The sequence below is a fragment of the Lissotriton vulgaris genome, unplaced genomic scaffold (genome assembly GCF_964263255.1).
Source record: "Lissotriton vulgaris unplaced genomic scaffold, aLisVul1.2 SCAFFOLD_1542, whole genome shotgun sequence".
Classification (NCBI taxonomy): Eukaryota; Metazoa; Chordata; class Amphibia; order Caudata; family Salamandridae; genus Lissotriton; species Lissotriton vulgaris.
This window is the reverse complement of record NW_028241799.1, coordinates 430,705-444,269: the sequence shown is the minus strand read 5'-3', so window position 1 is coordinate 444,269 and position 13,565 is coordinate 430,705. Positions and strand designations below refer to the sequence as shown.

Genomic DNA, 13,565 nt, shown 5'->3' with positions numbered 1-13,565 from the left:
CTGCCAAATGGTATGTAGAGGACAGCCTGTGTATGTGCTCCTTTCACCATAAGAAGGTGACTGTAGAGGTGATTATGGATGAACTACACACCTTTACTGAAGGAAACAACATAATAATGGACTTTATTGAAAACAGGTAGAACACGATGTTGACCTGTTCTTTTTGGTCTCTTCCTTTCCTTCCAGGTCCCAATGCCACAAGACAGATTTATATTTACTCCTGTATCTCAACTTATGCCCTAATAGTTCTATGGTTGGATCAACCAGTTGTCCTCACAGATACATCACATATGCCTCTTGAACAAGGTGTTAATAGTGACACACTAGTCACAATAACAATCCTTTAGGAGTAAATATAGGATCACTGTATTACACAACTGTTACTCCTCCTACAAGCCCTAATAGAAGATAAGCACTGGGATAATCCTTGTTTCGGCATCTTAGGAGGGGCAGTATGTTCTTCTGCATAGCCAAATGCTATATTGTACATATGTGTAATTTTATGGCTGTAGGCCTAATAGTTGTGGAGAAGTGTGGCTCAGGGGTTAGAGGCGGCAGACCCGGAAGCTGAGATCAGCCCTGGACCAGGGTTCAATTCCCTGCCTCGGCGGGTCTTGGGCTCAAAAATTCCACGGACTCGATAATTCTCGCTCCGGTGCCTTCTCAACTCATGGGTTCACACTCTGCAACTCTGGGCAATAGCTTGCTTAATCTCCACAACGGCCCCTCGTGGCGGGATGCCTGGCTTTCACCTTGTGGATACCCTGCCGGGGTTATCTCACAGGGGAATATCAGGACGGGTTTCCTAAGCAAGCGCCGGGAAACCCTTTGTGGGTAGCTGTGCGCTATATAAGCTCAAATACAGTTACAGTTACAGTTGCCTTGTGGCATAGTTCAAGATACATACAGTACACTAGAGTGGATTGTAGTTCCAAGCCAACAAAAACGCTTATGTCCTGATGCAAAATGTCCAACCTATTCACTATGAAAAGCTATGGGCTTGGCATTAGGTCCGATTTACTCACTGTGACAAGCCTAAGTTAAAATCAAGAGGCCTTTAAGAGTGGGTTATTATTTGACTGTGTTAAAGCCTTCAGGGCAGTATTTTGTTGCTCTGAACCTCACAGATTACGTAACTATGCAAGTGCTTTAAAGTTTATTAATCCTCCATGATACACCCCGACGACAGAAAACTTGCACTGTGATATCTGCAATAAGCACTCTGAAGAGGGGTTGTATATTGTTTCACGAAATATAATTTTACCCAGATTTGTGACTGTATTTATACATTGTAGGAAAGCTTATGCTCCGCAAATAAGGGCTGGGTGTGTTACAGTGGCAAGCCACTGATAAAAGCAATAGACTTGATTGGTTGAATTTAGCACACCCATCCTCAACAAATCACACCGTGGTAAAGTCTGATGGTCATATTTGATTGAAAGCAATATGCAGTAAAGCTATATGTGGATGTAATGAAAGCAATAAGAAGTTGGCTATATTCACATGGAATGAAGAGACATGGATGAATGGAAGAAACAATTCACAGAAATGTGCCGAATTAGGCTGAAGAAAGACCTCGTAGAGGAAGTAAGGAAGAACATGCCAGACAGCAATGGGCTAGAGCAAAAAAAAAAAGAGAGAGATTTGGGGTGGATTAATTAAGCAACCTGTGTTTTTACTTAATCGTGTATTTAAATAAGGGCACCCGTTAATGCAAGATGTGAGAGGTAATTCTGTGAAGCACTTACCCAAAGTGAAGAGGAGATGAACTCAGAGGGATGAGTGTAAAGGAACAACCAAAAGAAGGCAGAAGAGAAGTTTGTGAAACCATCTACTGTGGTTAGGCACTTGAGCGGTAAGACACAAAAGAAACGGACGTATACACATTGCTTGTGTGTTAGTGTGTTGCAGTGGTATGTTTCAGTTGAGTATTGCAAGTACTTGCATTTTTGTTTTTAAAAAGTCAGATGTTTCAGTGTTCCCGCTGAGTGACTGGGATGTCAAGCTGTGACATCACGTAACACTCAGATAGGTACTTGTGTCAGGATTCTTATCTCGCTTACAATTTCCTTGAAGCAGTAGCTTTTTGCCTTTTCATAACCTGCTATGAGATTGCCGACCCCACATTTGTGAATCTATTAAGTGAGTTAATTAAAGAAGAGTTCTGAGCCTGTCTATAACTGCCTTCTCTTGCCCACATGCTTACTCTCAACAACAGATCAGATAAAATACGGGGTTAAAAATGTTAATTTTTAATGAGCACAATAGTCCCAATGGTGTCCTGGTGCTAGGTATGATGAATGCAAACAATACAAATAGATCTACTCAGTTATAGGTTCAAAAGAATGCTTTTTAAATTTTCCGATAAAAATTAAATGATTGTGAAGAGCCCTACACAGAAACAGCAGCCGGTTCAATTGTTAGTCTGTGACAGCTAACACCCATCGGCCACCTGCTCTAGATCTTTCAAAACGAGGATCTAAAGGCAATGCAGCTGTTTCAGAGTCAAGAAAATGCGCAGTTAGATACTGAGTACCTCTTTCTTGTATATATGAAGGCTCTTGCTGGTAGATACCATGCAGAATGCATACAGACTCTTAACAATGATCCCTTTGCTGACTAGAACCAAAGAAGGTCAGCTAAAACTGGAGGAAACGGAATACCGAGCTACAGGTATTGCAGTAGCCTGTGTCTGTCCCTTCGCGAGAGACGCTGGTAACACGCATTACAATAATTCAACCACCAGACTATGAGGGTTTGCGAAATCACCTTCCTACGGTGCTTTGGTAAAATTAGGACAAATTCTTTTCAGTAGTTAAAAGAGGTACAAGCCTCAAACCCTGGACATTATACTGTCTTGTGGCAGAGGACGTCGACTTATTTCCCTGCTGTATGCGGCCATGCGTAGGGACTCTGCCCCGCCGGTCCCCCCAGCGTGGGCGGCCTGGGAAGTGGATTTGGGCGCTCCACTGGAGCAGGAGCAACGCAAGCAAATAGAAGGTTTCTTGTAATGCGCGCTTTAAGTTAATACATTTCAATTTCCTGCACCGCACCCATCTCACTTCGATCTTATTGCAGCGTTACTCCCCGGGTAGGAGGGATGATTGCCACAGATGTGGCACGGGGGGAGCAGGGTTCCTGCACTTGGCCTGGGGATGCCCAATGGTCCAGAGTTTTTGGAGGAGGGTGATGGAGCATATTACTGCCACAACGGGGATTCGCATTACACTGACACCTTTACACTGCTTGTTGCCGTTGGTACCTCGGCCGAAAAAACAGAAATTATCTTATAAATTGATGCAATTGATGCTGGTGCTGGCCAGTCGTAGGGTGGCTATCACTTGGATGGGTCAGAGGGCCCCAGAGATTCCCAAATGGCGGAGTCATGTGCAGGAGTGGTCCCTAGCGGAGGAGGCACATATGCAGAGCTGTAGGAGGGACGAGAAGCTGCAGGAGAACCTGTTGGCCTGGCTCGTAATGTGTGCCACGATATGGGTCCTGGACCATGCCTCCCATAGTGAGTCAGAGGGGACAAGTGGAGAGTTATTCTCACCGAAGGGTTCGGGCACTGGGGAAGACAATGGAGACGTCCCCGGAGTCACGGTGGAGGTGGAGTGAGGTGTAGGGACTGGCCCAGTGCTCGCAGGACTCCAACTGTTGTCTGATAATTTGCAATGTGTCGTGGGTAACTATATCTCAGTGTGACCTCTGGTCAACCAACCGGGCCTTAATGAGTATGCCAATGTGCATATGTGATGTTCTGATGCCAATAGGGGGATGTTATGGTCTGTTATTTTCCACAAAATGACAAAAATAAAGTAAAAAAAAATAAGAGGTACAAGCAAAGTAGAGTCAACTTATTAATGTGGGTCTCAATAATAACAAGCATTGGAAATGCAATAGGTCTCGAATGAGGAAAGTTTGAGCTATTGGTCTTATAAATGACTTTTTTATTTATGTGTTGTTTTTTAAAATATCTAAATTAATAGCTTTGTCATTTACAATGCCAATAGTTCTAACTTTCGCAAATGTGACACCTATAGCATTTGTAATGCAACATGTTTTGTATTTACGTGACTTAGATGTATTGATATTACAAATAACAATGGCTTTTAACTTTTTAAAATAATTATTACTTAAATAAAAGTGATTGTAATTTATAATGGCAATAGCTTAAACTTTTGTAAATAACTTTAGTGAAGATTATGTTCAGTGTATTTTATTGTGACGAAAATCCAAGAACAGAAGTGAAATATTAACATCTTTTTTGACATTTGTAATAAAGCTTGAAACATTGAGAGAACATATTTGAACCAGTGATGCTGTGGTGATGCTGTGGTTGCGCTGAGTGATGCTGTGGTTGCGCTGAGTGATGCTGTGGTTGCGCTGAGTGATGCTGTGGTTGCGCTGAGTGATGCTGTGGTTGCGCTGAGTGATGCTGTGGTTGCGCTGAGTGATGCTGTGGTTGCGCTGAGTGATGCTGTGGTTGCGCTGAGTGATGCTGTGGTTCCGCTGAGTGATGCTGTGGCTGCGCTGAGTGATGCTGTGGCTGCGCTGAGTGATGCGGTGGTTGCGCTGAGTGATGCGGTGGTTGCGCTGAGTAATGCGGTGGTTGCGCTGAGTGATGCTGTGGTTGCGCTGAGTAATGCTGTGGTTGCGCTGAGTAATGCTGTGGTGGTGCTGTGGTGGTGCAGAGGGGTGCTGTGGTGGTGCAGAGTGGTGCTGTGGTGGTGCTGAGTGGGAGATGGGGAGAGGGAAAAAAGGAGAGGAGGGAGAGGGTTAAGAGATGGAGAGAGGGGGAGAGAGGGGGAGTGAGGGGGAGAGAGGTGTGAGAGAGGAGAGAGAGGAGAGAGAGAGGGGGAGAGAGACTGAGACGGGGAGGGAAGAGAGGGAAAGGGAGAGGGGGAAAGGGAGAGGGGGAAAAGGAGAGAGGGTAGAGGGAGACAGGGAGGGGAAGAAGAGAGGAGGAGGAAGAGAGCGAAGGACAGAGGGGAGAGAGAGAGGGGAGGGAGGGAGAGAGAGAGGAGAGCAGGCAGAGGGGGAGATGGGGAGAGGGATAAAAGGGAGAGCAGGGAGAGGGAGAGGGTAAAGAGATGGAGAGAGGAGAGAGAAGGGGAGAGAGGAGAGAGAGAGGGGGGAGAGAGACGGAGACGGGGAGGGGGAAGAGAGGGAAAGGGAGAGAGTGAGAGGAAGTGAGGGAAAGGGAAAGAGGGAAAAGGAGAGAGGGTAGAGGGAGAGAGGGAGGGGAAGAAGAGAGGGGGAGGACGAGAGCGAAGGACGGAGGGGAGAGAGAGGCGAGAGAGAGAGGAGAGCAGGCAGAGGGGGAGATGGGGAGAGGGAGAAAAAGGAGAGGAGAGAGAGGGAGAGAGGAGAGAGGGGGAGAGAGAAGAGAGACGGAGAGAGAGGAGAGGGAAGAGAGGGAAAGGGAGAGAGTGAGAGGGAAGTGAGGGAAAAGGAGAGAGAGAGGGGAAGAAGAGAGGGGGAGGACGAGAGCGAAGGACGGAGGGGAGAGAGAGGGGAGGGAGAGAGGGAGAGAGAGAGGAGAACAGAGAGGGGGGATGGGGAGAGGGAGAAAAAGGAGAGCAGGTAGGGGACGCTATATCCTTTTGGAGCTGGACATTGCTTGGAGGCGCTTACCTCTCAGGGAGTTATCCTGAGCTGCACACGGACCTCGCCGCCACACCAGAGGGGCAGGACCTGTAGTCATTACTGGGAGTGGAACAGAGCAGGACCCGGACTGAGGGCTGCAGCAGGGCTGCGAGCGTAGCAGGGACTCCATTTCCCAGGAGTCCCTGCGAGACCGAGTGACACCTTCCGGTCCGCTCTCCCTGTTGGCCCGCCCACCGCCCACTGGAGGGCTTTTTAAACCCACGTCTTCCTGCTTTCTTGGGACGCTATATCCTTTTGGAGCTGGACATTGCTTGGAGGCGCTTACCTCTCAGGGAGTTATCCTGAGCTGCACACGGACCTCGCCGCCACACCAGAGGGGCTGGACCTGTAGTCATTGCTGGGAGTGGAACAGAGCAGGACCCGGACTGAGGGCTGCAGCAGGGCTGCAAGCGTAGCAGGGACTCCATTTCCCAGGAGTCCCTGCGAGACCGAGTGACACCTTCCAGTACGCTCTCCCTGTTGGCCCGCCCACCGCCCAGAACGACCATTATATCAAGGTACTGTTCTCCCGCAGCGCGGGACGCAGCTCGGGGCGAAGACCGGGCTAAGAGCGGGCCGTTTGAGGCCGTTCGAGGTCTAAGAGGTCTGGGCTGGGCCATTCCCCTTGGTTGGATTGTTGATTATCGCGTTATATTTCACTTGTGTCACATAATTTTGTTATACATCTATTATGTGTACACGGGGTAGTCGCAGCAAAACTGCTAAGGGCCTTAATAAACCCAATGGTACCCTAGATGATTTCCTCACAAAGACCAATTTGGCCATTGATGTGGAAATCAGTAAAATGCAACATAGGGTCTCCTTAGAATTAGAAGCTGCGCGAAAACTTTCTCTCAACCTAGCTTCCTCCAAGAAATCATCTTTAGGTAACCTTGCCTTAGCTCTAACCCCTGAGCGTACGTCAGGCCCGCGCCCATTGCTAACATTGGCAGACATCCACCATGCCCCAACCACACCCCTACCTGAGCCTGCTCTGAATCCAACATTACCATCACTAAAGCCCTTGGAGGAGCCCGTACCCCTTACTCCTGTGGCCGGTATAGGCTTCCCCTCTAAAACTGTCTTGCCTAACACTGCAGCAAATGCTAAAAAACGTTGCCTTACAAAAGAGGAAATGCCTCGCTAGATCTACTTATGCTCGCAAAAAGGCAAAAATTGCAAGATCTCAGTTTTTTAATAGTAGACGACCATTGGGCACACATGGGGTAGGGGAAGAAATATCCAAAATCAACACTGCCACACCACACCGGGCAAGGACAACGACAATGATTTAAGCAGTGTTGTGCTTGATCCCCCTGCGGTAACTCTCCCAGACAAGAGCAAGGAAGGGTCAATAGAGGGTAGGTTGAGTGTGTTGGAGGGGGATAGGAGGGGGGATGAAGAATTTCTTAAAACTGTGTGGGACACATTAAAACAGTTACTTACCCCCCTGGAACTTAGACTTTCCCGAATGGAAAACCACCTATTAGAAATGGATAGGACTATAGTTACATTGGCTAGCTTTAGTCTTAAACAAATGGAAGCTAGGTTTTCCCAGGGTGAGGGTTATACCCCTCAGGCACAGGAGTCAGAACCCCCTGCCCCTACCCCCCCCAAGACCAAAACCTATACCCAAACCCCGTACCAAAGTAGGTAATCCCGTTGCTACCATTTCAAGACCTATTGCCCCCAGCGCTTGTCACCCCCAGAGTGTAGCACCATCTAAACCTAGGCCACAAGCTGTCGTACACCAGTCTAATCAGTCGGCAAATAAGAAATTACCACCTCATGAACCTAGTCGTCCAAACTTTCGCGGTGGGTATATTGATTTACCACCTGAGGCTAGCCCTTATGTCATAGTATTAGCTGGCGTGCCTGTTCTTGACCCCCAAACCAAAGAGAATCATTGGTCCTTAAAAAACAAGGTCATATATTGGCTTAATACAAATAGACAGCTCCCCAATCACCAAAGAAGTCGGGTATTAATGGTGCGTAGAGTACCATGGGTTGGACATACACGCAAGTCCATCGCTGGCAATTGTATAGTGGTGTCATTTGCTGACCACCATACAGCTCAGCATCTCTGTTCATGGGCCCTGTGTGAAGATGACCCCTCTGTTGTTGTTAGACCCCTCACCTTTTTCTATCCTCCTCGACAACAGTTTGAAATGGAGGGGTCTTGGTCAACAGTCCAAAAATCTAGACAGAAGGGACGCAGGGATAGTTGGCAAAATCAAAATAACTGGTGGCAAGGGGTTCCTACTACTAACATGTTTGGTTGTCTGGATGAGGTTGACTGACTTGGGGGGGATTGATGCCTCAACACATTCAGTGGAACCAATTCCCCCTCAGGCGATTGCCCCGAACTCCCTGCCAGTATCCTGTATGGATTGTTCAACACCACATTTAGGTCCTAAAACAACACTGGATCATGTTAATACTCCCACTCCGACTGAGTCAGGGGCTCTGGGACAATTAGAGACTTTTACCTCCAGTAGCTTGGTAAATGCAATCAAGGTGGCCTCGTGGAATATAGCAGAATTGAGGGGTCGCCTGGATAACGACGATTGGGTAGACTTCATTATTACACATGACATCGTCCTTTTTCAGGAGACCTGGTCAACCTATCCCCTATTTAGGGTAGGCTTCCTAAATTATTATAAACCAGCCACACAGGGCCCCAGGGGTAGGGCTTCGGGAGGTCTTACTATATGGATTAGAAACTCCCTGGGCTTCAGCGTTAAGGAAACCCTGGTGGAGAATGTTGACCTCCTTTGTATTTCCCTGAGTAAGGACAATTGTAAGGACATTGTTTTAATTAACATCTACGCCCGAGGTTGTCAGGGTGGGAGGAAGCAACCCATTCTTAATGACCTCGAACATCTCCTGAATAAGTATAAAGGCGATCATCTTGTCTTAGTGGCTGGTGATCTGAACTGCTCATTCAAACCCATCCTCAGTCTGGCTGAAGATGTGGGGATTGATGAAGATACTGCCTGGAATATACCCCCGTTAGCTATAACTAAGGGTAACGGAGGCTGCCCTCCACTGGCTGGGGCTCTGCCTGGAGTGGGGGCTTCGGGCAGTGAATGGCCGTACTCAGTCTGACAAGCTGGGGAAACCAACCTTCGACAATGGGATTAGTGCAAGTCGTATTGACTATATATTGGTCAATATAGAATCCTGGTCACACGTAATGGATATGTTAATAGAGACCAGGCCAGAGAGTGATCATAACCCTCTCTCCTTGGGGCTCAGGGTTCCTGGATTGGGTGTCCCCCAAACAGAAACAGCTTGTATAACATCTGATTTAGTCCTATGTGATAATAGAAGACGGGTCAAATGGACTAGGGTCACAGCTGACCCAGAGCTTATCTGTCAAATACAGGAGCTGGTCCTAGACACAAGAAATAGGATGACTGTATTACCTCCCAATGGCGGTGTAGAGTCCACTACTATTGATCTTCATGAGAAATGTTTTGTGGCTCTCAAAAATCTACTCACTAGGCCATCTAAAATCAGAAAGTCAATCCACGCAAAAGATGGTACAATAAGAACTGCAGAGAAGCCCACAGCAAACTAATAGCAGCTGTTAAAACCAGAATAACCCCTGACATCAGGAAAGCTAGACAGTTTTATAAACACACCCTTTGGGCAGCCAAGAGGGATTGGGACGATTCTTACTGGTTAGATCTCCTTAAAGCCTGTGAGTCGTCTAACCAAGTAAAATTCTGGGAGATAGTTAGATGGGGCAGGGACTCGGATTCCCAAATCCCTGTAAATCATGTTTCCGCTTTGGACTGGGTGGAATTTTTTCCGCCCAATTTAAAGATCCAATTGCTGAAAAGGAGCTGGCAATCGAGCCTGCAGTGGGGATAACACCAATATCGTATGGGGATAGGTTCACTTTCTGCACCTCAGACACTGCACATGCCCTAGGTTCTGTCCAGTCTGGTAAAGCCCCAGGTTTAGATGCCATACCAGCAGACCTTTTTAATTGAACCTTGATCTATGGGTTCCATATATCACAACACTAGCAAACTCTATCGCAGCAGGGGCGAGGGTACCACAATCCTAGAAAGGAGCTGAGATACTTCCAGTTTATAAGAAAGGGGACCGATCATCACCGAACAACTATCACCCCATTAGCCTGATCGACTATTCAAAAAGTTGTATCAAGAATGGCCCTAGCAAGAATACAGGGGTGGATCGAGCAGAATAATATACTCTCCCCCAGGCAGGCAGGGTTTAGATCAGGCACCAGCACCCTAGATCAGGTGTTTCGACTTACCATGCTGTATTGGAAGGTGGTTTTCTTGGGCGGTGGGGTCATCTATGCTGCCTTTGTTGATCTTAGGTCGGCCTTCAACTTGGTTCCTAGGGCAAAACTATGGGAAGCCCTCAGACTTATGGGTCTCCCACTTGAACTTCTGCATTCTTTAGTGATACGCAAACAGACGCACCTATCCTGGGTGGATTAAAATATCCTATGTTAATATTCGCCGACGACACCCTGCTCCTTTCTAAAACCCGGAGCGGGTTACAGGTAGCCCTGAATAGATTTGCTGAGTTTTGTACAAACAATGATCTACAGATCAATGTTGACAAAACCAAATTTATGGTTTTTAACAAAAACAAACCAATCAAAAGTTTGGTCACTTTGAATGATGCCCCAATTGAACAGGTCATGGTCATGACATATTTGGGCGTGACTCTTGATCACCAACTTAGCTGGAACCCCCAGTTGGAGGCTTTAAAACTTAAATTTGTTCGCCTTACGGGATGCTTATTGCAGGAACAAAAAAAATCCTTGACCAAACGCATTATACCAGCGGTAAAAATTTATGAGGCCAAGGCTAATGCTGCTACCCTGTATGGAGCGGACATATGGGGTTACAAAGACTTGTCAGCATTAACCACAGCACAGAATAGGTTTCTGCGGAACCTGGTGGGGCTTCCACAATCATCACCAATAAAACCATTGCTTTTAGATCTAGGTTGTAGACCTCTGAACGAGATGGCGCAGTATCATCTCGTAGCACTCTGGCGTCGCCTTTGGACGACTCCAGAGCTTAGTCTTTTCGCTCATGAATTGGGCGAGGTCAAATCATTGTGGGGTGCTCACAAAATCCCATGGCTCCGGGAAGTAAAACAAATATTGTATTCAATGGGCCTCTCCGAATTATGGTTACATCCTGAATGCTCTAGGTTCCCATCCAAACAAGAGTATAAAGATCTGTTCTGGGCTGCAAAGAAATCTACACTGGTCACTCTTTCTTCAGACAAAAGCTTAACGGGACTTTTTTTAACACATAAGGTAACACCGTCCCTTGAGCCCTATTGGGACTTGATCTGCAAAACCCTAGACCGTAAACTGTATCATCAGTTTCGGGTAGGCACATTGCCGACTGTTAGACCTGTCTGGCTTTTTGCGTAGTCCCTCCAATTTATTATTTATTTTGTCCCCTTTTTGCCCCTCATACCTTTAATAATTTTTGTCCACTAACTTTTTCTAGGTGTTGGTCAAGGGGATAGGTGTTCTTTTTCCCCCTCATAGTTTTTCGCCTCAGGCCCAGGGGCCTGTTCTGACAGGAATAGTTGGAACCACAAAATGGTGGCTACTAACTGCCAAACCCGGAACTTGCCCATAGACTAGTATAGGGCGTTCCAGAACCTTCTGGTCCCTTCTGGACCACTGAGGGTCAGCCTATATAAGGCGGAATGCTGGGCAGCCATTTTGTCTACCTGAGAGAGTCAGCTGGAGGACAGGCTGTAGCTTAAGGTGGGGGTAGGGTAGTCAGAGGTTTGGCCCTATTGATTCACCTCCCTTCCTTTCTTAGGTTATTTGTCCTATCCCTGCTGCGTTGGATAACTGGAGACCCTGGGCGCCTGACCAACCCCTAGCTTGAGAATAGCGGGGTGTCAAAAGGAGAAGGAGACTGCAGCGGTGCGGAGCGCAGTTCTCTGCCCAGTGAGAGAGACCTTTGAAAAGGGGTATCCTACATTCCCAATCCCTGCCAGCACTAAGGGTTAAGAAGTCTCTGAAGGATAGACTGGGAGCTGATAAGTGAAGAGAAAGTTAGCTCAGGTCCCATTGCCTTGGGTGAATAGCAGACTTTGGCCAGTGTGTCCCTGTGGGACCTTACCTGAAACTCAGTCGACAGAACTCTATTCCTTCCCAGGAAACGGAGGAAGGAAAGGGGAGCCGGTTTATGTGGCAGCGCTAATTTCGCCGTGTGCAGGACCCCAGGGGCACCGGCCGCGTCATGGTGAATATGCACTGCTTTGAAGCTCATTGAGCGCTACCGCGCATGCCCCAGGCGATCCCACTTCCTTATCGCAGGAGGGGCCTAGGACCGAGCAGGCCCGGAAGAAGAAGCGTCCCCCCACTGAGACAGCGCGACGAAGCAGCGTCTCTTCAGCGGAGCCAGCGCAGCGGAGGCGGGAGCAGAGGCGGGTCTGGAAGCGAGGTGAGAGGCGGTGCAGTGTGAGCGCCTCGCGCATGCCCAGAAGTATAGCGCGTCCCTTGCCCACAGCGAGGAGGAACTGAGGAGGAGTGCCAGGAGTCCCCCGGCGGCGGAGGCAAACGGGAACTTTTCTCCCCTGCTCGAGCGCCCCACAGTGAGGCTGGCGTGAGCGGGAGGAGAGGTCTGTGGAGCCCAGAAGCGGCTCAGGAGATTCGGCGGAGACTGCCTCTTGGTTTTGGCGCCACAAAGAGGGGAGCTGAGGGGCCCCAGAGGCTGGTGAATCTTACCAGCGAGTGGCTCCCTTTTGTCCTGCCCAGTGCTTTTCCCACCCTCTGGCGAAGCGAGACTATCACCGCCTGTTCTGGCACAAGTAAGGAGGTGTTCTGCAGAGGGAGAGTGGCGCTAGAGTACGAGGGATTAACTCAGGCACTGGTCATTTCTTTTCCACAGCTGTGTTGTGCAAAGAGGGGAGTAACCTGAGGAAACTCTCAGTGACTGTATACTAGAAAGAGGGGGATATAGGCGCTGTGAGAGACAAGTATAGTGCACTGCAAAGTAACCATACCTAACTAAATTCTGGAGATTGATTGAATGCACTATTGATATTGTCTATTGATTTAAGTTAGCAAATTTGAAAGTGCTAATACTGATTTCCTGACAAATGTAATGTACTGTGGAAACTAGTTGATAAATTGCTTAGCAGTCTAGAAGTATACTTGCTATTTCCAAGACAAACTGAAGTATATTTAGTTGTGAATACTGAAAGTAAAGAGCAAAGATATTATTTTTATAAACCAGTACATATTTTTCTAACAAAGTGGTGTAGTGTCCTTTTTAAGTGTTATTGCGTGGATTTACTGCTGGGTGGTTTGCAACCTTCACACTGTGCCTCTAGGATTGCATGTCTTACCCCTAGGCCAGGCTACCCTAGGTGACCTGACATCCCAGGTTCCAACAGATAGGTGCCTAGCGGTGGGATCCTGACTTGGTTGCAGCTACTCAATAGTAATTCAACGCAATACACTGACCTACACCAGGAGTTTTCTCCTTGCGGCCCTCCTAATTTGAATTTTGTTTTTTCCAAATTTATTTCTGGTGGTGGGTGGAGGTTAACCTCGGGTCACACTTCTGGGTTCTCTCCTGAGTGCTTATTTTATTCCATAGGGAAAGATGGAGTTAAATTTGGAAGAGCTAGAATCCTACACTGTGACCCAACTCAAAGAATGGTGTCAGCAACAGGGGGTATTCTTTAAAAAAGGTGCCAGGAAAGGCGAGTTGCTGACAAGCATAAGGGCATGGGTGGAAGCTCATTCAGGGGAGGAACCGGACACAGAAGGGAGTGACAGGGACACTGTCCTTGAGACTGCAATGTTGTACCAAGCTCGAGGGGGGAATCTGCTGACAGGTCCCAGGACACATTCGAGGGTGGGCAGCAGCATCTCAGAGAGG

At 47.8% G+C, this 13,565-nt stretch overlaps 1 protein-coding gene across 1 annotated transcript in view; it reads right to left on the bottom strand.

Moving 5' to 3' along the window:
- Positions 1-13,565, bottom strand: part of HSF1 (heat shock transcription factor 1) — a gene marked incomplete at its 3' end in the record, with an annotated part of 430,139 nt that overhangs the window by 138,835 nt on the left and 277,739 nt on the right. The window lies entirely within an intron of this gene.